We start from the raw sequence: 22,713 nt of genomic DNA, 5'->3' as shown, positions 1-22,713 counted from the left end.
CTCCTCATCTTGTTTTTCCCCCTTCCCTATCCAATTTCAAATAACCAAATACAAATATATCCGATATATCAGATAACAAAGTGAGATACTGTAACAGTATGAGATAACCAAGGGACAGCAAAAGAGATGAGAGATAACATAGTACATTAAGGAGAACAATCACTCATTATATGGCTTTTGTTTCTATATCCTAGAGGTCCTTTCATTTAGCATCATATTATATGGCCTTATGTATCTAGGTTTTGCTCTATTGCAAATCTCTGCTAGGAGGGCCCAAGGTTTCTACTGATTATGACAAATAAGGGAAACCATTGAGCCTATGTTCCTTTGAGTCTGGCTTGCTTCACTTACTATGATTTTTTTCTAAGTCTTTCCATTTCCTAACAAATGGGGAGATGTCATTCTTTCTGACAGCAGTGTAGAATTCCATTGTGTACAAATACCACATCTTGTTGATCCACTCATCAACTGAGGGACATCTGGGCTGGTTCCATATCTTTGCTATGGTAAATAGTGCTGCAACGAACATCACTGCTAGTGGATTTAGTATGTCCTTGTTTCTAGACAATTGGGTCAATGCCTAGTAGTGGAATTGCTGGGTCTTAGAGGAGCTGTATGTTTAGACTTTTGAGGAACTGGCATATTGCTTTCCACGATGGTTGAACCAGTTTGCACTCCCACCAACAGTGTAGTAGTGATCCCTGCTGGCCACATCCCCTCCAGCATCTGTTGTTATTAGTTTTCTTGATCCTGGACATTCTAACTGGAGTGAGGTGGAATCTTAGAGTTGTTTTGATTTGCATTTCTTTTATGACAAGAGATGGTCGAGCATTTCTTCATGTGTCTATAGGCTATTCTCATTTCTTCTTCAGAGAAGACTCTCTTTAAGTCTTTGGCCCATCTTTTAATGGGATGGTTGTTTCTTTGGAGATGAGTTTTGGAGTGATTCAATTTTTTGGTGCTGTTGATATATTTTAGATATGAGACCTTTGTCTGTTGTATGGTTGGTGAAGATCTTCTCCTATTCTGTAGGCTTCCTAATTAATTTACTAGCTATGTCCTTTGCCATACAAAACCTCTGCAGTTTAACACAGTCTCACTTATCCAGCCTTTCTCTGATTTGTTGTGGTTCTTGGTCCTTATTAAGAAAGTTTCGGGGGCCGGGAGTTTGGCCTACTGGTTAAAAGTGCTTGCCTAGCACGCACGAAGACCCGGGTTTGATTCCTTGGTACCACATAGAAAAAAGCCGGAAGTGGTGCTGAGGCTCAAGCGGTAGAGCTCTAGCCCTGAGAAAGTCCCAGGACAGTGCTCTGGCCCTGAGCTCAAGCCCAGGACTGGCAAAAAAAAAAAAAAGAAAATTTTGACCTGTGCCAAAGAGGCCTAGTGTATCTCCTACTCTTCAATGTGTCGGCTTTTATCTCAAGGTCTTTGATCCATTTGGAGTTAATTCTAGTGCAGGGTGACTTTTGTGACATTTTCTTACAATATTTTTAGTTTTCAATAATATGGGTAATAAAATAAAGCAAGTTAAGAAAGCAAAACATTCGATGAGGTTAATGAGTCTAAGTAACAAAAGAGTCAGATAAAAGAAAAGTATAAAATTGTATGAGTTGTTGTAGATGGTTGGCCAGTATTTTGTTGAGAAGTTTTGCATCGATGTTCATCAAAGAAATCAGTCTGTAATACTGTTTCTTTGATGTATCTCTGTCTGGTTTGGGGATGAGGGTTATACTGGCTTCATAGAATGAGTTTGGTAAAGAGCCTTCATTTTCAGTTTCGTTGAAGAGCTTGTTTATGGTTTCCTCTTGTTTAGCTATGGCTTCCTCCCTTTTCTCTTTCTTTATGTTTTCACACTTTTCATTAATGATGTTTATCAATTGCATTTTATAGCACTTGGAAGACACCTCTAGATTTGCCACTGATTGCTCCATTGCCTGTTTATGTTGGGTGGGAGATGCTATTCCTTGATTTGACATTTTTTCTTGAGTTTCTTGTCTTGCCATTTGAAAATGGGAGCAAGATTAATACTAAACGCGATTATAATTTTTCAGATATAACCAACCTAGACCTTTTTAGTTGGCTGACAATAGATGTTCGCACTTTTAGATTGGTAATATCACTCTCTCTTTCTTTTTGTGCACTTTCATACAAATCTAATACAACCACAGATTACTGATTTATAACCAAAACAATAAGCCCCTCAATCCAATCTCTATTGTATTTAAGTACCTCTGGACCTAGAGTATAATTGAACACCTATATACACAGCATTGCTCAACAACTATCCATGTATTATAAGAATTGAAGGATGAAGAGGACCAGAGATAGAAAAATAATATGAAAGACAACAAGGGAGGTAAGAAAAGAATAATGCAGGAGTGTAAGATTATTATAGTAATGAGGAAAAGGTATTGTGTATGTAATTACATACTCTTGTCATAAGAGGATTTCTTTCAGGATGATATGTCTGCTATACCTCTTCATTGATGGACTGATAGATTCAGTCATCCAATAACCATCTGTTTGCCATAGTTACTCATTTAACAAAAATTATTGGGACACACTGAACCATGAAGAGAGAACTGGTCAGATGCCAGGGCCTCACGCTTGTAGTCCTAGATACTCAGGAAGCTGAGATCTGAGGATCATGGTTCAAAGCCAGTCAGGAAAGTCTATAAAACTCTTAACTCCAATTAATCACAGAGAAAACTCAAAGTGGAGCTGTGGCTCAAGTTGTGGGACAGAATCCCGGCCCAGAGTTGAAGCCCTACCACTGGCCAAAAGTGAGAGCCAGAGAGCCAGAGAGCCAGCCAACCAGCTAGACAGACAGACAGACAGACAGACAGACAGCTACAGATAGACACTAGCTGTAGTGCTTTATCCTGAATCCAACCCATCATACAAACAGTTTGATATATGCCTTAAACAGGGCCTAATGCAAATATTAATGTATTTAATGTCTGAATGCTCTGTCTAAACAGAACCTTGAGAACCACGCAGTTGAGTTCAGTTGTTAAACTCAAAATGGTATGGAGTTAAAATCATGGATTTAATTGTAAAACCAGGAAAACATCTTTAAGTGAAAAATTTCATTGGGTATTATAAGCTGTTTCTGTCTTTCTACTCAAGGTCAAGTGTGACATGAGTTGAAATTGTGTGAGTGCTTAAGGATGTATCAATACAGCAGTAGAATTAGTTTATGAACCTCATAATAATCATGCCCATTAAGTAGACTTCTCCTTGAAAACAAGTAGAATTGATGTTTTCCAGTAAAGAAACAATTATTTGGTATTAGTTATATATGAACCACTTGCTTTCCCAGGAGTCATCATAACTCAGAAACATTTAGAGCAATAGATGAGGCTAGAAGAAATTAGTTTAAAGCCTACGTTCCTGGAAATCCTTCAGGTAGATTTCAATATAAAGGCAGCTTGTCTTGTGGGCATTTTGAATCATTTGTATTTCTCATAACAAAGTATATTAGAAAAGTTCATTCATGACATGCTAGCCACCCTACATGGCTATTTACAGTCTGGATTGGTGGAGTTGTGATACTTATATAGGTGGTGGATTTGCATGAAGTGTAAATATGTGCCTTTCTTTTTTAATCTGTGTTTCCTAAGGATGGATCCAATAGGTTAGAGGAAAACACTCTCACTTTCACCTTTTTCCTAAATGGAAATTAGCCATTAATTAGACTGAAATGCAGTCGTTACTTATAAATGCATCTGTATTTTCTAGTCTCATTAGTGCTACTCAGGACTACATGATAACGAGCCCACATAATTACAGAGGGAACACTAGGCAACTATAACCAGAGTCCAGGCATTCCAATATTGGATGATAACAATCACAGAATGTAATTTCTTCTCAATGGAGGTGGTCCTTCTTTAGTTTGAACTCAACTTCTGTATACCTTCATGGTCAGAGGCTTATGTAAAAAAATCCTTTCTTTATGTATAGCTTGGAGTATATTTAACTTGTAATACTGAGAAAATGTCAGTCTAACATAGAAAAAGGTAATACCAGGCAGACAGGGAAGTCGTCCTGGGGAATCATTGGCAGCTGTCACTTCCAGTGAAGAGAAACTGGCATAGAAATGCAAAAGGTGATGATTTCACATCTAAAGTATCAGCTGGATCCATTGGAGATGGAAAGAATAAGAAACTGAAGGTTGGGGTCCAGGAGTTTGGCCTAGTGGTAGAGTGCTTGCCTAGCATGCACAAAGACCTGGGCTTGATTCCTCGGTACCACATACATAGAAAAAAGCTGGAAGTGGTGCTGAGGCTCCAGTGGTAGAGCTCTAGCCTTGAGAAAGTCCAAGGACAATGCTCAGGCCCTGAGCTCAAGTCCAGGTCTGGCAAAAAAAAAAAAAAAGAAACTGAAGGTTATCCTTAGAGATTTAGCACTAGGGAAAATGTATTTCCAGGGAAATGGGTGGGTGGAGATTATATGGGACATGCTTTCATTCACTTCAAGTCCTGTGGAACTAAAAGGTCAAGAAGAGGCCTGTCATCCTGCGTCCATCTGCACCCATTGGGTCTAATGTTATAGAAAACCATACACAACTACGAACTCTGGCTTTATATCTTCAAGGTGACTAACAGCAAAAGGAAGAAGTCTAGAATTCACAGTTTTAATCCATCTATTCCTCCAGGGGATTTTAAAATACACTGTATTACAATTTACCATCACAGGAAAAGGGCAATTTATTTTGACCTGAAAAGATGCAGTAGATAGGCCCCATGTTGGAATTATTTCTAAGACCTTATTTCAAGGTTAAAGGTCCTTGAAATTCAGCCTAACCTCTTGAGAATATTTTCTGTTTATGCTTTGCTGACCATATATTGAGTTTTTACATTTTACATTTTGTCATTTTAACTAATCGTATTTGATGTTACTCCCTGTTGTCATATTTCTTCTAATTATTCTCTAGTTGCTGCCTGTATTTGCCCCCTGGCAGGCAGAGAAGCAAATGTTTGTAATTCCAAGTCTCTAGAATATTTGAATTTGATCAGCAGGAAAATATGTTTTTCGTTCATAAACATTATGCCTCTCAAACTAATTGTACTGTGGTGATAGGTATGACTTTGATGACCAGATGTCTTTTTCAGAGTATTTTTCTATGCATTATTATTCCTTAGATAACATTTGTTTGCTTAGTTTGAGACTATTTAAAAGCAAAAATGACATTCTCAATTGTCTGTGGTATTTTTTTAAAATCCCATGACCAAACAATATTGATTTTGTCAAAACATAAAGAGTAAGCTTGAAAATCTTTTAAAAAAACAAAGTGCACCCTCAATGGAAGCTATAAAAGATGCAGTACAATCCTTGATGAGTTTTACCCAAACCTAGATAGACATAAAGATCTTGTCCTATTTGGCTGTTTTTTCCCCTTTTTCTTTTCTTTTCTTTTTAAGATGAGCTAAAGTCAAAATTCAGCATAGATAAAAAGTTAAACTAATATAATTTAAAATTAAAGGCATGAAAAAGGCAGAAAAATTATTTTTATATGACTAGCTACAGTTAACTTCTATTAAAGCAGAAGTATTTTTAATGCTACAGTTTTTTAATTGATATTTAATTGATGCTGATGCTACAGAAAAAGGAAATGACTGAAATATGCTACTATTTCTGATAAATTCTTTATATTTGGGGATTTCTCAATGAAAAGGCAACATTTAATCTCTACCATCTATAAAACAAGAAACATCCAGTTTTTGGATGGGTATAATGGCAATCCCCCTTTTAAAGTACAAAAATGAGATGTAATGAAACTTTTCATAAGGAATCTTTCTTAAGGGGATACATGTGTTTGAGTTGGAGGAAATGATTTTTCCTCTGTGTTTAGTAACTGTCTATATTGTAGGGCTTTGCATATTTTATGACTTCCTTTTAGTGCTTTGAACTTAGTATAGTATGGCATCACTAAAATGTAGAAAGAAATCATTTGAAACTCATACACTTAAAAGAGATGAATATCTAATTCAATATTTAGTTATGAAAGCTTTATTGTGGAAAAGGATACATTCACTTTGTCATTATTGATTTTCCCCAACTATTTAAAAAATTTATACCAAATTCACAAAGCTGTTAAGTGGTAAAAAAATGTTTGCAGAACTTATTTGTGAGGAATTACACATAGATGAAAAGTTAATCTTTTGGAAAATTTTCTCAGGATACAATGTAAAGAACCAAATTATGAGAATATTATGTAGCATTTCTGTTTGTGAAGCATTGCTCAATATATGTTCTCACTGACTTGCAAATATTCTGCTATTTTCACCATTCCTGTCCAAAGATGAAGTAACAAAGACTCAAACTACTTAAATGCTTGTCTTTCTTTTGCCTTGTATAAATTCCATTCTGTATGTTACATCGTTCCATTGCCTTGCTTTTTCATTTCCAGCACAACTAGGGGTACTGCACAGTTTTAAGGTAGCATGCTAGTAGTAGTCTGTTGGGTTTTAATAGTTGTGATTAATATTATTCAGACTTTTATTTCAAAGAAGTTGATAGTGGTAACTTATAGCCTCTTTGTACACATGTTTGGTATAGATTTGTATAAATGCTTGGTACCTTAGAGAAATTCAGATATTTGGATGAGTTAATGAATACAGTACCTAAGATATCAAGAAAGCCTTCTGGAGGGATGACTACATATTTTATTTTACAATGATAAAAGCTGAGTCATGTGGTGTTGTGTTACCTGGGTATGGTTTGTGCATCAGAGGTATTCATATTGTGCAGAGAATTACTAAAAATAAAGAGTGATAGACATCATCCTGGCTCTTATAATTAGTGTAGTATTTACACAGTGATCTGATGTGACAATTATTACATGGTACAATGATTCTCAATGCGGATTTCACTTTATATTTACTTAAAATAATTCCTTGGTACCACATACACAGAAAAAGCCGAAAGTGGTGCTGTGGCTCAAGTGGTAGAGCACTAGCCTTGAGAAAACCCAAGGACAGTGCTCAGGCCCTAAGTTCAAGCCCTAGGACTGGAAAAAATAGAAGTCTCTAGAAATGAGCACTAAGTATAGATTTTCTTATTAATTAATCCACTGATGATTTTAGGGTACAGCTGGAGTTGGCATCAGAATATCAAGCAAGGCACCAAATTTAGTGTAAGGTGTTTAATCACAGTGGAGCCCACATATCTGATTTATAATAAACAGGGGGGTGGTCTCTGAAGCACATTCTATTTCTACCATTCAGCAATTCAAAGAAAATGTGGACCACTGGGTGCCAGTGGCTCACAGCAGTAATTCTGGCTACTTATGAAACTGAGAACTGAGAATTAAGGTTCAAAGCCCATCCACATTGACAAATCTGAGAGACTATAATATCTTCTATTAATCAACAGAAAAGCTAGAAGTGGAAGGATGGTTCAAATGGAGGAAAAAAAAAAAGCTGAGCGGGCCGGGAGTTTGGCCTAGTGGTAGAGTGCTTGCCTAGCATGCACGAAGATCCAAATTTGATTCCTCAGAGCAACATACATAGAAAAAAGCTGGAAGTGGTACTGTGGCTCAAGTGATAGAGCTCTAGCCTTGAGAAAGTCCAAGGACAGTGCTCAGGCCCTGAGCTCAAGCCCAGGACTGGCAAAAAGAAAAAAAAAAAACTGAACAAGAGCTGGAGGTGCCGGTACTAGCTGGCACACACACACACACACACACACACACACACACACACACACACACACACACACACTAATGTAGATCCCATCTATAGTCTTCAACTATATATATGTTTCTTCAACTTTCTCACTTCATGGTGGCCTTATAAGATTACCAACAAGATTGAGCTCCTTCATGCCTTTGGAAATGCTTCTTCATTGTTGTTTCTTCACTACCTACTCAAGATTTTCTTCTGTTAGTAGGATACAACTTAACTACTTTCTGAAATAAATTTTGCCTTTGGGTAGAGACCTTTACTTAATTTCAGCTCAACTTGCTTGTAGGATAAACTCTTATCTCGAGACATGCTTTCCCCTGTTTTAGTATATTTTCTTCAAAACTTCCCTTCTTACTTTCTGCTGTATGAAGTCTAATGCAAACAGCAGTAAGAGAGAGAAGGTGTATGAAGCTTGGGCATTTACTGGAGGTCCATTGAAAGCATGTGCAGATAATCGTGAACAAAAATTACCTGAAGAACTTAGAAGTACACCAATTCCTTGGCTTTACCTAAATCAGAAATTTGGCGTTCTGTTTTATGGGTTTATGTTTGATTTGGGCAGAACTCTAAACTCTAAGTTATCAGGTGGTGCTATTACACTTGGTTTGAGGGCTGTCTTTTAAACAGCAACACATTGCATCCTGGGAATTTGACATTAGACTATTTTTTTTTTACAGTTTGTTTTTGTCACTTCTTAGTTGTGATTTCGAAAACACATCTAATACTTTTTTTCCTGGACAATTCTTAGAATACTAAATACAATAAACATACTCTAATATAATTAATGTAATTATGCTATATTTACTATAATACAGAATGGATAGTATATTTACCCCAAATTTATATTAAAAATGGAGATTCTGACTCAATTTGGAATGAAAGATGAACTTCTGCATTACTACAAAGATTGTAGATTACATCCAGGCTGCTGGTCTCAGAACTAAACTATGATTAGCAAGTTCTTAGAATATAATTTTTCCAGACTTCCCTTAGTAAAAATGCATAAACAAGACCACTTTGTGAACAGTGGAAGAAAACATAAATGTAAGATGGTGGTTGTAGACACTAAAGGACAAAATGTTGGTGACTTGTTATCTAGACATTTTGGAAGTTGAGGAGAGGAAGTGGCTTAATAGCTTGTGGAAAGGAGCATATTTATAGACAATTGGTTCATTGGGTATAATACATAAAATTACATGGCAATTATTTATTTTTTTATGCATTGCTGCTCCTGGGGCTTGAACTCAGGACCTTAATGCTTAGGTCTGTTTGTGCTGTAGGCTAGCTCACTATCACTTGAGCCACAGAGTCACTTCTGGCTTTTTCTGAGTAGTCTATTGGAGATAGGAATCTCATAGACTTTCCTGTTCATGCTGGCTTTGAACTGTGATCCTCAGATCTCAGCCTGGTAAATCACTAGTTTACCATGAGCAAGTGGTACACAGCTTACTTCACAATTAATTGTGTAATCCTTACAGAAAAGTATGATTGGTTTAGGATACTAATATATTTGATTATGCCATCTCGATGTTCTGGTATTTTTTTTTGTTTGTTTGGTTTTATTGACATGGTCTTGCTATGTAGCCCAGACTGGTGTTCCTAGGTTTCAGACTCCCAAGTGCTTGGAATAAGGCTGTGTAAATCACTACATCTCATTCAAGTAATATTGTGTGATTGTTTTTCTTAATGTAATGTTATTTTTGTTGCCCTTTGGTTAATCTCATATTGTTAATGTATTTGACTTTGTTACCTGTACAATGTACAGGTACCTATGTACATTCATTTGATTATTTGAAATGGGAAAAGGGGGAAACAAGATGATTGGGAGGGGGTTAAGGGAGGGAAATGGGAACAAAAACATGAGAAAGGGTATCAATGTGTGAGAAGTAATGAAACTACTATCTGGTGAATGTAATTGTAACCCCTCTATAACTACAATAAAAAAGATGCTTCAAAATAATGGCCTTAAATATTAAAAGGAAATATTAATAAAATTTTTTCATTCCTTTTCTTCCCCTTTAATAAGTCCCTGGGTCTTTTCTAGTACTTTATTTTTTCTTGTGAAACTTTAGAATACTCTATTAAACTCTAAGTGTTTAAAAATTTTATTTGCAATTATCTAAACTCCAAATCAACAGAGATATCATCTAGCACTGATTTCTTCCCAGAGGGTCATTCATAAACATATTTATTGTAGACACACTCCATGATTATTCAATAATATATCAATCACTCAGTTGTTTACATTGAGAGGCACAATTAAAATTAAACAATATAATTCAATAAAATGACTAGTCTTTTTTATTTATTCATCTAAGCCTTAGTTGCTCAGTTACTGTAAACAAGTTCATTGAAAACATTTCACTTTCCTGTTGTTTTAGGATTGATCTTTGCAAACACATGATTACTCTTAATTCAGGCAAAGTATTTCATTTCTTAAAGTACACGGAAAGGAATTAGTAGAGCCAGCTGAATGCAATGAGGGATGAGGAAGGAAGATACTCAATAAAAGGAAATCAAACCTGTTTACAAGTCTGAGATCTAAACACTTGTGAGGTTTGTGGTTTTGGAAATGATATTCATATGTGAGAGGAAAGAATAATGAATGTTGGGTAAACATGAGTTCAAAATGGTCTGAGTAGGATTCTTATTTCTCATTGCACCCTAGTTAACCACTGTTTAGACAAAAAGCTTCCCTTGATTTCAAACAAATCCCACTTAGGCTAAACATCACTAAATTGTAGAGATAAAGAGAAATTCAAATTTTATGTGAACACCAAGATATATCTATTGTTGAGAGGACAGAACTAAGATGTGAAACAATTATAAAAACAATTAATGTGTGTTGTCATTCTACATCTAATTATCATCTCATACAAGTTGTAAATTTTATGTTCCTAAATCTGTTTTCTGTTTCCAGTGCTTCTACTTGAAATATATGATGCTGAGAATATGCTAAACATGGCCCCTGGGCAAATTAGAAACAGGAGTTTTTAAAACATTATGAAATATTCTTTTTTATTTTAATTTAGAATCTTATATCTACATTGAAAGGAAGTAACATTAATGTAAGTTTATTTTACAATTAAACAGTTGGCCAACTAAGGAAGTTTTGTCTTGGAGTTTATTGTCCTGTAGGAATATGTGCTTATTTATCTATAATTAAAATTGATTTTTTTTGGAAATGTGGTCACCTTAAAGAAATGAGAACAGAACAGTGAACTACTAAATATGCAGTCATTTTGGATTAGTGAGACTTCAGTGATGTTTACCAAAATATACTTAACTGTAGGAGCTTTTATTTTGTTATTGTAGTTGCTGTTTTTATATGTTGGTTTTGGAATTCTGAACACTAGAAAGAAGAAGGCTAACGGGATTGGTGTTTTAATTCCATGTGGCTGAGCTTTGTAGTTACATTCACGCACTTTGACTTTTTGTTCCTTGAACCTGGGCCCAGGTCCAAGTAGGAAGCTGTGGAATTATTTCCCTCACTTCCCTCATTTAGTGCACTCTCCCTTAGAGTTAAGGTTAGGCTGGCCTTTTTCCTATTCCTGCATTAAACTTAGGAATAGATCAGATATCATGATAAACAACAAGTGAAAAAATGGACAAAAGATTATAAGTGAAACATGGAACCCTCTTGACAGGAATTGGAATGGAATCAACTGCAGAATCTAATCTTCATTGTCCTGAGAACCTGGTTGGTTTCAGCCCACAGCAGTTACATTATTCTTTCTTTGCCTCTTCTTCTTGTGCTTCATGTTTTATGCAATGAAAAAAAATGTTGCTGAAATCTGAACCTTGAAAGGCACTGTCCGTATGTAAAAATCAGGAAAAAAGCCCCCCATTGTTGCATCTCCCCACAGTTGTTTAGAAACAGCTGTTTAATGCCAAGACCATACTTCACTCTTATCAAGCTCTTTGGTAAGACCAGAATGTGTCTGAATAACTCCGAAGGTTACAATATGTTCACTGATTTTTTTTTTTCTACTGCTACCATTCCAGAAAGCCAAGTAATAACATCGCTGTATGTGAACAGTAGCCAGGCTCTGACTCTCTCATGATCATAGCACTTGGTAGAAAGTTTTCTGGTTTCTTTACATGGTCATCAACCCTGAGTACCATTCATCATCCTGAGGATAAGCACAAAAGAATGGCCTGCCAATGTGCTGCACAGGTCTGGCCTACCCACATATGACATTATCCCTCCAAAATTTAACACACACACACACACACACACACACACACACACACACACACACATGCGTGCGCGTGCGCGCGTGTTTAAATTCTACTCATCCATCAGAACGAATGATATTGTATCATTTGTAAAAGAATGGAAAATTTCAGAAAATATTACATTGAGCTAAGAAAGGCAACTCCAGAGAAATACAGATTGCTGCATGGTTCCCATCATTTGTGGTAGCTAGAATGCGCCTATAAATCTATATGTAAAAAAAGATTTATAAATCTCCCCCCCCAAAAAAAAAATACACTGGGCTGGGTGCCTCTGGCTCATGCCTGTAATACTAGCTATTCAGGAAGAGGAGGTCTGGGGATCAGGGTTCAAAGTTAGTCTGGGCAGAAAAGTCCCTTTGAGATTCTTAGCTCCAGTTAACCATTCAAAAGTCAGACTTATCCCTTGTGGTTCAAGTGGTAGAGCCTTGGTGCACAAAGAGGCTCAGTGACAGTGCCCAGGCCCTGAAACCAAAGAAGGATATTCCTGGGGGAGGAAGACAAAATGCAGTTTCTCTGTGCATCTTATATAAAATACTACTTATCCAAATGAACCCCAGGAAATGGAAACAGGGCATTGTTTCTTTGCTGCTGTTCTTTTTTTATGTTGTTGTTTTCTTTCTTTTTGTATTGTTTGTTTATTGAGGGTGAACATAGGAAAACAGAGGGGCAAAGGGAGAACAAATGCAGCACTGGTACTCACTTGATGCTCCGGAAAATAAACTATAACTTGGGGGTTGTTGGGGCCTGACCTTCATCTCTGAGGCCTGATTCCAGCTCAGCGGCCATTAAAGGGCTTTGGCCAGGCATTCGCTCCTTGCATACCTCTCCTAAGGCATCTCTGTGTACGTGACTGGACTGAGCCCCCTGCCCCCAGCTATGCGGGTCTTGCAGCAGCACAGGTCTTGGGGCTTTCCTGCACTTGTCCCCCCCAGTACCTAAAAGTCCCCCTCAGACCCTTAGTGATAGCACGGTGACCCTCTTCCTATTTGCTAGCTTCCCAGTTCCTACCTTCTTTTTCCCCAACAGTATATAACTAATTGCCTGACACAATAAAGAGAGATCAGCGGAGAGACCTGGTGCGTTTTCATGGTTGATACTGCTCCTGACTCAGTGTGGTTTTTTCTTCCCCAGTAATTGGGGGAGGGCTGGGCCATTGATACTTACCATCTCGCTCAACTCCGGGGGACTTCAGGCTGGCCCTGGGTGTCCCTCCCCATTCCCGTGTTGCTCCACAGTAGCAACAACTGGTGCCCGCTCCTTAGGCAACCTGGTGTTCCCCGCTCCCGGGAGGTCACCATATTGATGCTGAACTTAGTGCGGACACCTGGACTCAAGCGATCCTCCGGGTTCAGCCTTCCGAGTAGCTGGGATTACAGGCATGCGCCACCGTGCCCCGGTAGGGATGGGAGGGAAAAACTGGAAGTCAGGGAAGAGGTGACATTGTTAGGAAAATGTTCTCTTTCTCTGGACCTCACTTTATAGTAGTAACAATATTTTTAAAGAGGAAAAAACACTAATGACATACCCTCATTGCAATTCAGGAATCCAGTTACTAATTTTTATTCTTTATCGTTCACAGATGTATTGTTGATGGCATCAAGGACTCTAAATAAACTAGTCGCTGATTTTCATATTCTTTTTTTTTTTTTTTTACCAGTCCTGGGCTTGAGCTCAGGGCCTGAGCACTGTCCTTGGACTTTCTCAAGGCTAGAGCTCTACCACTTGAGCCTCAGCACCACTTCTGGCTTTTTTTCTATATGTGGTACCGAGGAATCGAACCCGGGTCTTCATGCATGCTAGGCAAGCACTTTAACCACTAGGCCAAACTCCCGGCCCTGATTTTCATATTCTATATCCTCATGTTTTTAAGCAACTCAAAATTATTCTCCATTTATGTTATTACTACTTGAGTTCTACATATTTTCTCCATTTCATATGTGCAGTATTCACAATTACCGAAGCCTTCCTAATAATAAATAGTGCAGAGTTGGAGTTTGATGATTATTTAGTAATTCTCTCTTCCCAGAGATATTATTATTGATACTTGGAAATTAGAAAAATGTATTATTCATTGTCACACAAGAAACTTTGAAAATGATAAAATCCTGTTCCACAATCTGATGTTAATAAAAAGCCTCCTTAGTTTGGGAGTATTTTATAAATGATGCCAAGCATTAATCTTGTAATTTGTAGCATGCTTAGATTTATCACCAAATAGCTTGCAGTGTTTTGTCACTTAATTATCCATAGGTTTATATGATGCCTCTCACTAAGATGTTCATGGGCTCTGACAAGTGTGCTGTAGTAGTGGAAAATATTGTCCAAGGAAGAAAGGATATTTCTTTTCACTTGACAATGTCAATATAGCAACTGTAGTAGCTTGAATGGGATTTATTGAACAATCATTAAAGGAAAAAGGAAGAAGTAAATTAGCTAATAAGTCAGAGATACTTAGTATCTACTCCCTGTGGAATTTTGTCTAAAGTATCATGGGAGTTAGAAAAGTAATCCAAGGGACAAAATACTAAATGTAGGATAAACACTAGCTTTATCCATGGTTTTCATTCCTGTGTGTTGCTCAGGATTCTCTTTCAAACACAGAATTAACCTTGATCTAACATGAGTGCCATTTTGGCAAACAACAACAACAATAACAAAATGATGAGTTATTGTGGAGAGTAATTATTGAATCAGAGTTTATTATTGCATTTGTAGATTTATATTATGCTGAAGACTAATTTATATACTTCGTAGTCATGACAAAATATGACCTTACAAGATTAATATAAGAATCAAGCTCTCATATAATTTTCTCTTTCCAGTTCATTTTCTTTGAAGAAATAATGCTAAATAATGTTGTTAGCAGTATAAGATTAGGATATCAAATAACTGTTTGTTAGTCAAAGATATTTTGGTGTGACATGGTAAGCATAACTGCCTATTAATTAACATAATTTTTAATATTTGTACTACTGTGCCCTAACAAACATTATACATATTTTAAATGGCCAAATGTTAACAGGACTTTTTTTTAAAAAAATTATGTATAGTTAGTTGATGCGGGTCTTCACCTGTTGCTTCCTCATTAAGCTCCTCAGGAAATGACTATATATAAAAAAGGAATCTTCAGGTAATTATCTTAATCCTTGTGGCCAGAGGGGTTCTTTTGGAGAAGACCAGAGAGATTTCCTGTCTAAATTTAGCCTATTTATTAAAGATGTTGGTTTCATTTTCCTAAATACCTGAACACTGTTTCAAAGATTGGTTTTAATTTTGGCTTTCTCAAATTTCCTCATGTATAATTTTATTTCAATTCAAGAATCATTAAGATGCTTGAAGATCTATTCTAGTATCTATTTCCTTAACAGTATTAGGATGAGTTCTTTCTGAGGCTATATAGGTTTAGATATTGAATATAGTTAATATACAGATCTGTTTTAGGATCCACAGCTAAGACAGTAATTAAAAAATCCTAGAATAGAAATAGCTCATATTTCCCTCTTTCTCTCCCTCCTTTTCATTCCCTCCATCTCTTTCTCCCTTCCTTTGTCTCTCTTCTCTTCTTCACCTATCTCTGTCTCTTCTTTCCTCCTCTTCTTTCTCCATCTTTCCATCTTTCTGTCACTGTCTCTGTCTCTCTCCCTCCCTTTTAATCATACTCAAAAATACAGTTTATTTGAGGAATGGCTGTGACAGTGTAATCAGACTATCCTTTATCTTCATTTGCATAAAAAGCTTGCAAAGCTTGAAACTACGCAACTGTATATTCACTTTCCTTTCAACATATTTGAAATGTTAAAATTTTAAAAGATATTTGAAGTACACATAAGTGCACTTTATATATGAAAAACTTTACAACTTTGTGATCTTAAGACCTTTGACTTCACTGATTATAATTTCCTCTTCTGCAGAACCATGGGATTAGACTAAGTATCTCAGAATTCTTTAGATTCTAGTAAGTGATTCATTTTATAAAAAAGAATCTGTTTTTATTTATGAACTTGAAGTTATACACACATAATTTTAGGGGAAATTTAAGAAAATGGAAATTTGGTATGTATTTTAGCATCAACTTTATGCTATGGATATTATGGATGGTAGCTATTTAATCTTTAAGATAGCCCTAAAATAGATGCTAATACCCAATTTATTCTGATTGGTAAAGTATAGTTCATGGAAACCTACAATCTGTAATTAATAAGCAACATACCTGGGGATTTTGCATTTGAGTGGTTGCTATCCTGCTCTACCGGATCTTCATAAAGTCTGCTTCTCAAGATACAGTAGCACAGAAGTGAGTTCTAAAGGATTATTGGGCATACAGTTAGTACTACAAAGGACATCTGCTGACTCTATACTATTCAAGGATACAATAATGCTAGCCATAACAATAAAATACTAGCTAAACAAAGATTCAAGTCTTCAGAAAAGGTCATCTCTGTCTCACTGCACAGAATTACTTTCAAAGGATTGATAAGCATGAAAATTGACCAGCGTAAGAGATTAAAGAATTATTGTTATCTTGTAGGATTATACTATACCTCAGACTCATTAATAAATATTAAGTGTTTTGTATCAGTATCTATGAAATAAAGGATAGTTAATGCTTATTCATATAATAATTAATGAGCTATTAAATATTTATTATTCTATTTAAGTAATGGAAGGGGCAAGGAGAAGAAAGAATGGCTCTATTTTTTTAAAGAAGAAAAATGCAATTAAGTCTTTTGGGGGATAGGAATTTTTCAGACCTATTATAAATAGAGGGACCCATCTCAGCTTGATTACTTCAAAACAGCTTCCTGCAACCTCCCACCAAGTAGATGAGCAATTAGTATAATCACAGCAATAAGTCAAAGACACTTGCTGTTCAAACTTGTGTTCCTACTTTTCCTTTTGGCAGTGTTCCTAGGCTGTTTCAGTGGCATGCACACATACATGCATACACATATTTAATAAAATTTTATGGTGTATAAGGCAAAATGCCTATAATTCACTTCTCTTTCTGTATCAAGGTTAAGTAAAGGGCATTGAACAAGGAAAGTGTTGCAAAAAAGAACAGCAGCCAAGCCGGGGATATTCTTATACACCAAACAGTCCTACAGATGGAAATCTGGCCAACAAAACCATAAAGCATTGAGTCTAACTGTGACTCAATCTGTCTACACAAGTACAAGGTGACTCAGGAAAAGACAGAATTTTGTTTTCTGATAAATACTCAGAAGTTCTCATAAATGCGTATGTTGGATACTGCTTGTACAAAGGATGAAAACTGCTTCATAAATGGAAAGATAGATTTTTTAACTGTTGATTTTCTGGTTTAAAAAAAGAAGAATCAAGTGAAATGATGTAGTACAAATTTCAACAGATTCATTTAAAAACTAACTTCCATGTCTGTTTTTCTGTTTGAAATAACTCTATGATAGGTAGATACCTTCTGCAACTGAATGTATTCAGTATACATGGAATTGTTTCTAGGAACTAGTGGCACAATAAAATATCCCTTATGGCAGTCATGTGATTTGGGGGGCTTTTTTTGAGTTTTCAATTAGTCATGGTATTAAGTTGCCTAGTTTTAGGTTTGGATCTTCTATGATAACAGATGTTATTTTGTACTTATTGGACATTATAAAAAAGAGAAAGGTCTAGACTTTTTTAGTCTTCCTTTTATCATGATGCATTTTAATGCCCAGCACTGCATCCATACTATTGCTTCAGTTTACAGAGCTTTCATTGCTTACTAGCTTGAAAATTCTTCTATGAGTTTTTCCAAATGCTTGTTGTTTACCATTAAAGAAATTTACCAATTAGCAGGAAAAGTTTCTATTCTAAGAATGTCACTAACACGTGAAAGAATGAGTATAGCAAAAATATTTTTTATAACTCCAATTGCTGGAGAACAAATACAAGCTGCTTTGTGTGTGTGTGTGTGTGTGTGTGTGTGTGTGTTTGTGAATATCTGTGTGTCTTTACTTCTCTATTTAAGTAATGTACAAGAACACCTACCATATATGTGGAGAGTGAAGTTAGAAAATACTATTTTATATTCCTGAAAGATTTTGCTTACTGAACAGCAACTTGAAGAAAGCAGATCATTAGTAATTATCCAATTATATGTCATCATTATGAAGGAATAAGATCAAAACAGAAAGAGAGAAAGAATAGATTCTGACATGAAGAAAATTGAGAAGAATAAAAAAAAAGAAATATTAGAGGGAAAATTTTTAAATCCGAGTCACCTAAGTGAAGATAATTGCAAATCTTGCCTTCATCTTTAAATGTCAAAGGGAAGAATATAAATATTTACTATAAAAATTTTCATATATGGCACTGGTGTCACTAACTGTAAGAATTAGGTTGAACTTTATCAGTAGAAATGCAGTTTCTCTTGAAACATAAAGGCAAACAATTGGTAATCAAGTGAAGTTTTGCTGATGTTTGAAAATATAACTTAGTATCAAGTAATATAAGTGTAATTGGCTAAATTGTGTCCCACATCCTCTATCTTAACTCTTAGTGCCTCTGAATGTGACTGCATTTGAAGGGAAGATTTTTTAAAAATTAATCTGTTTTATTGTTATCACAAAGGTGATTATATAGAGAGTTTACAATTACATGAGTCTATCAAAGGAACATAGGCTCAATGTTTTCCCTTATTTGTCATAATCAGTAGAAACCTTGGACTCTCCTAGCAGAGATTTATAATATAACAAAACCTAGATACATAAGGTCATATAGTATGATGCTAAATGAAAGGACCTCCAGAATATAGAAACAAAAGCCATATAGTGAGTGATTGTTGTCCTTAATGTACTATGTTATCTCTCATTTATTTTGCTGTCCATTGGTTATCTTATATTGTTACAGTAATTTACCTTGTTATCTGATATATTGTATATATGCTTATTTGGTTATTTGAAATCAGATAGGGAAGGGAGGAAAACATGATGAGTGGCGGGGGTGGGGGGAAGGAAATGGGGACCAAGGCATGAGAAAGGGTATCAATGTATGTGAATTAGTGCACCTTCTATCTGGTGAATATAATGTAACCATTCAATTAACTTCAATAAAAATATATGAAAGAAATACAATTACATGAATCTAGTAATGAGGACATTTCCTTTCATACAGTGTCTTCTGTTCCCTCATTTTCTCCCTTCCCCCTGACTCCAACCACAAGTTGTATAGTTCACTTTCCTCAGTGTCCAGTGAGTTCAACTGCTGCAATTTTCACCCTTTTTCCTTGAGGGAAGGTTTCTAAAGATGTAGTAAACATGGAGTCATACAATATGATGGTTGTCCTATAAAAAAGGGCAGGCATGGTGGCATACAGGCATACACCTCTAATTCTAGCATGTGGGCTGTGAGCATAATGAGTTAGAGATTAGACTGGTGAGATTCTGGAGAGAGAGAGAGAGAGAGAGAGAGAGAGAGAGAGAGAGAGAGAGAGAGAGAGAGAGAGAGAGAGAGAGAGAGAGAGAGAGAGAGAGAGAGACAGAGAGACAGAGAGAGACAGAGACAGAGAGACAGAGAGAGAGACAGAGACAGAGAGAGACAGAGAGAGAGAGAGAGAGACAGAGAGAGAGAGAGAGAGAGACAGAGAGACAGAGAGACAGAGAGACAGAGAGAGAGAGACAGAGAGAGAGACAGAGAGAGGGAGGGAGGGAGGGAGGGAAAGAGGGAGAGGGAGGGAGGGAGAGGGAGGGAGGGAGGGAGGGAGGGAGAGGGAGGGAGGGAGGGAGGGAGGGAGGGAGGGAGGGAGAGAGAGAGAGAGCACACGCACACTTGGACACCCACATCCCCACACATGCTCCAAGAGAACAGAAGCAGGAAGAGGATGGTCATCAGACATCTCAGGGAAAGCTTTAGAAGAAGTATTACTGACTTCTTGATTTTGCACTTCCAGTCTCTAGACCATTGAGGAAGTACATTCCTGTTGGTTAAATCATATCCTCTGCCATGCTTTACTGCGGTAGCTCTAGAAAGCTAATATGGCAAGTCATTTTGTCCAGAAGTCATTACAAAGAAGAAATCTCAACCAAACATGTAAACATTGCTGATTTCTTGATAGATAAAAACTTCTCAGGTAATTTATTTTTCCTTCCAAGTACTCCTGTGATAAGGGAGTTTGACATTGGTGCTTTTCTCTTGCAGAGTATTTTCAGAAATAAAATATTGATTGCTTCGCAGGATGAGTGTTGTATAAGGAGAAAAATGAAAATCATAAGGACTTTAAATCAAGACAGAGGTGGGGGCAGGGAAGAAATGTCTCTGTTGAAGAAAGTTCTGGTTGGATCAGGACATTAGTCCTGCTGAGGGTTGGGAGTGGTTCATGTATACACATGTGGAACCTTGAATTAAATGACACTTGGTTCTTATCCAAAAATTTTTTTGCATGTGAATCTGTTTACGTATGGATTATTAATTTGACACACCTTGGAATTAGAGTTATTTTACTAGATTTTGTTATTGTCAAAAGAAAGTCAAATTTAGATATAAATGAAAATTATGAGACAAATTAAAAAGAGAATGTTTTGGATAAATAAGCATACACATTTGATTTTTATTCCTGAGTCACTTTGCTGCTCGATGAGAATCCTGTTTGGGCTAGTGTGTTGAGAAGAGGGAAGGAAATTGCATATTGCATTTAAGTATTAGCACATCATTTTAAAGAGGTGTTCTGTTCAAATCATACCTAGATTCCTCTCCAAAAGTAGACCAACAATTGATATGTGCAAAATTGGTATTTCCAGCATTCTTAGTACCATCCTTCAAATCTCTACAATGTTCAGTGCTTTTTTTTTAACATTGGCTCTACAAAAGGCCTCTTATTCTGCAGAATATTCAGAAATTAGAGACATTTAGATGACATGAAAAGTAACTCAAAGATGGATCAGGAAATATTTCAGGGTAGCACAGAAAGACTTTTCATATGTTCTTATACTGAATATGATCTTTAATTTTTTATATTAAGTTCCTTTTTGACTAGTGAACTAGAAAAGTCTGATACTTTCCAGTATATATTTTTCTATTTTAGGTTACTAGTCATAGATCAGTTATATTAGTTCACTTTTATGCCTTTTCTTAGATAGATGTCTGATCAGTTTTCAGTAGCATTTTGAAAATTAATATTTTTATCTTTAATTTACAGATGGTAAAACAAAGGTAGAAAAGGATAAACTAATGGCTTGCTGTTTCTCAAAAATCTATAATATGTCAACTTCAAATTACATAGCCTAGTGCATGCTGGGGCATATGTTGAACTTCCCTTTGATTAATGTGGGGACTGGGCTTGCTGACTTCTGCAGGAGGCTTTCAGCTCTGTATTACTAGAATCTTAATTTTGATGAATGGTCTTCATCATAACTAGGACTGTATATTACACTTGACTCTATTGTAAGACTTCAGACAAAACACACTCTCATGCAAAAATTAGCTATTTCCCTCCCTACTAATTTGTGGAGCCATTGCTGCTAAATATTAATATAGTATGACTTCTTTTGTATGTATGTATGTGTGTGTATGTATGTATTGCTAGAAAAGTATATCTCATTTACATGGTTGTTTGAAAACCTTACAGAAATTATGGGTTGGGGGTGGGGCACAAAAGATCACTTGGCTGGAGCTCAGGGAATGACATGTTTGTACTAAAGTAGAACAGCTTCTTTCAGATTGTGATGTGGGTATCAGTTGACTACACTCCCCAAATAAGTTGATGCTATGCATATTTTTACCAAAACTACTTACACAGACTACTCATTTCCCAGTAGATCTGTGTTAATTTTTTTAATTAACAAAGTGATTTGGTACAGTCATCTTTGTTAAAATTGTTTTATTTCCTATACTTTGATACTTCAGATATCAGGCAAAATGATGGTTTTTGTCTGATTTCAACTAGATAAGAAGAGCAAATACTTTGTTTTTTCTCCCCTCCATTATTATTTCTGGTCTATAAAGGAAGGCATACATAAAACGGTTTCCTGTGCAGACTTGTGATAGAAGTTATTGTGTACTCTGACTTAAGCATTAATTTTGTCTTACTTTTAGAAGTCTATTTCTTACATGTGAAACCCTGCTAAAGGTTTGATGCCAATGTGTAGGACCTGCCAGCAGTTTGGGAGTTTGCAAGAAGTTTCTGCCTTTTCTAAACTTCTTGGACTTCTAAACATTTTGGACTATGATTTCACCTTTCATTTCTGAAAGGCACAATTGAAATTGAGTCTAATGGAAGACAATTAAACAAACATTTGAACCCAGATTTTTCACCATTGTGGTAAGGAACAGTGGGTGTCTAGTGCATCTGTCATACAAGGCAGGCTATGATGACGTATAAAGGAAAAGACTCATCTGAAGCCTGAGGGTGATGCATTAACAAGCAATGTGTTTTCATGTAAACTTTTCATAGATGTTCTATGTACTATTTACTTAAGACAACTGAGACTTATTTCTCTTAATATGAGCTAAAGACACTGACACAAGTGGTCTTTTCACCACAGGACCAAGGGATAAGCTGTAAGCTATGAATGTGATCCTGATGTCTTTTTGAGAAAGAGAATTTCTCAAAAAGATACTTTTTCTCATTCCGTGTGTATACTATGTGTTATTGACTGATGCGCTAATAACTACCTACAATATGTGTGCTTTGATCTTCTACCATTTGTCAGATCCCAAGGAACATGTGTGTAGGCCATGGACCTCCGGGTTTTCATAGGCAAATGGTATACATGCTAACTTTACTTTATCTAAGGAAAAAAAGAGGGCATCTTTGTTATCTAGGCAAAGCTTCAGA

The sequence above is a fragment of the Megascapheus bottae genome, chromosome 8, assembly GCF_031878675.1.
Source record: "Megascapheus bottae isolate mThoBot1 chromosome 8, mThoBot2.hap1, whole genome shotgun sequence".
Taxonomy (NCBI): Eukaryota; Metazoa; Chordata; class Mammalia; order Rodentia; family Geomyidae; genus Megascapheus; species Megascapheus bottae.
This window is presented reverse-complemented; position numbering follows the sequence as displayed.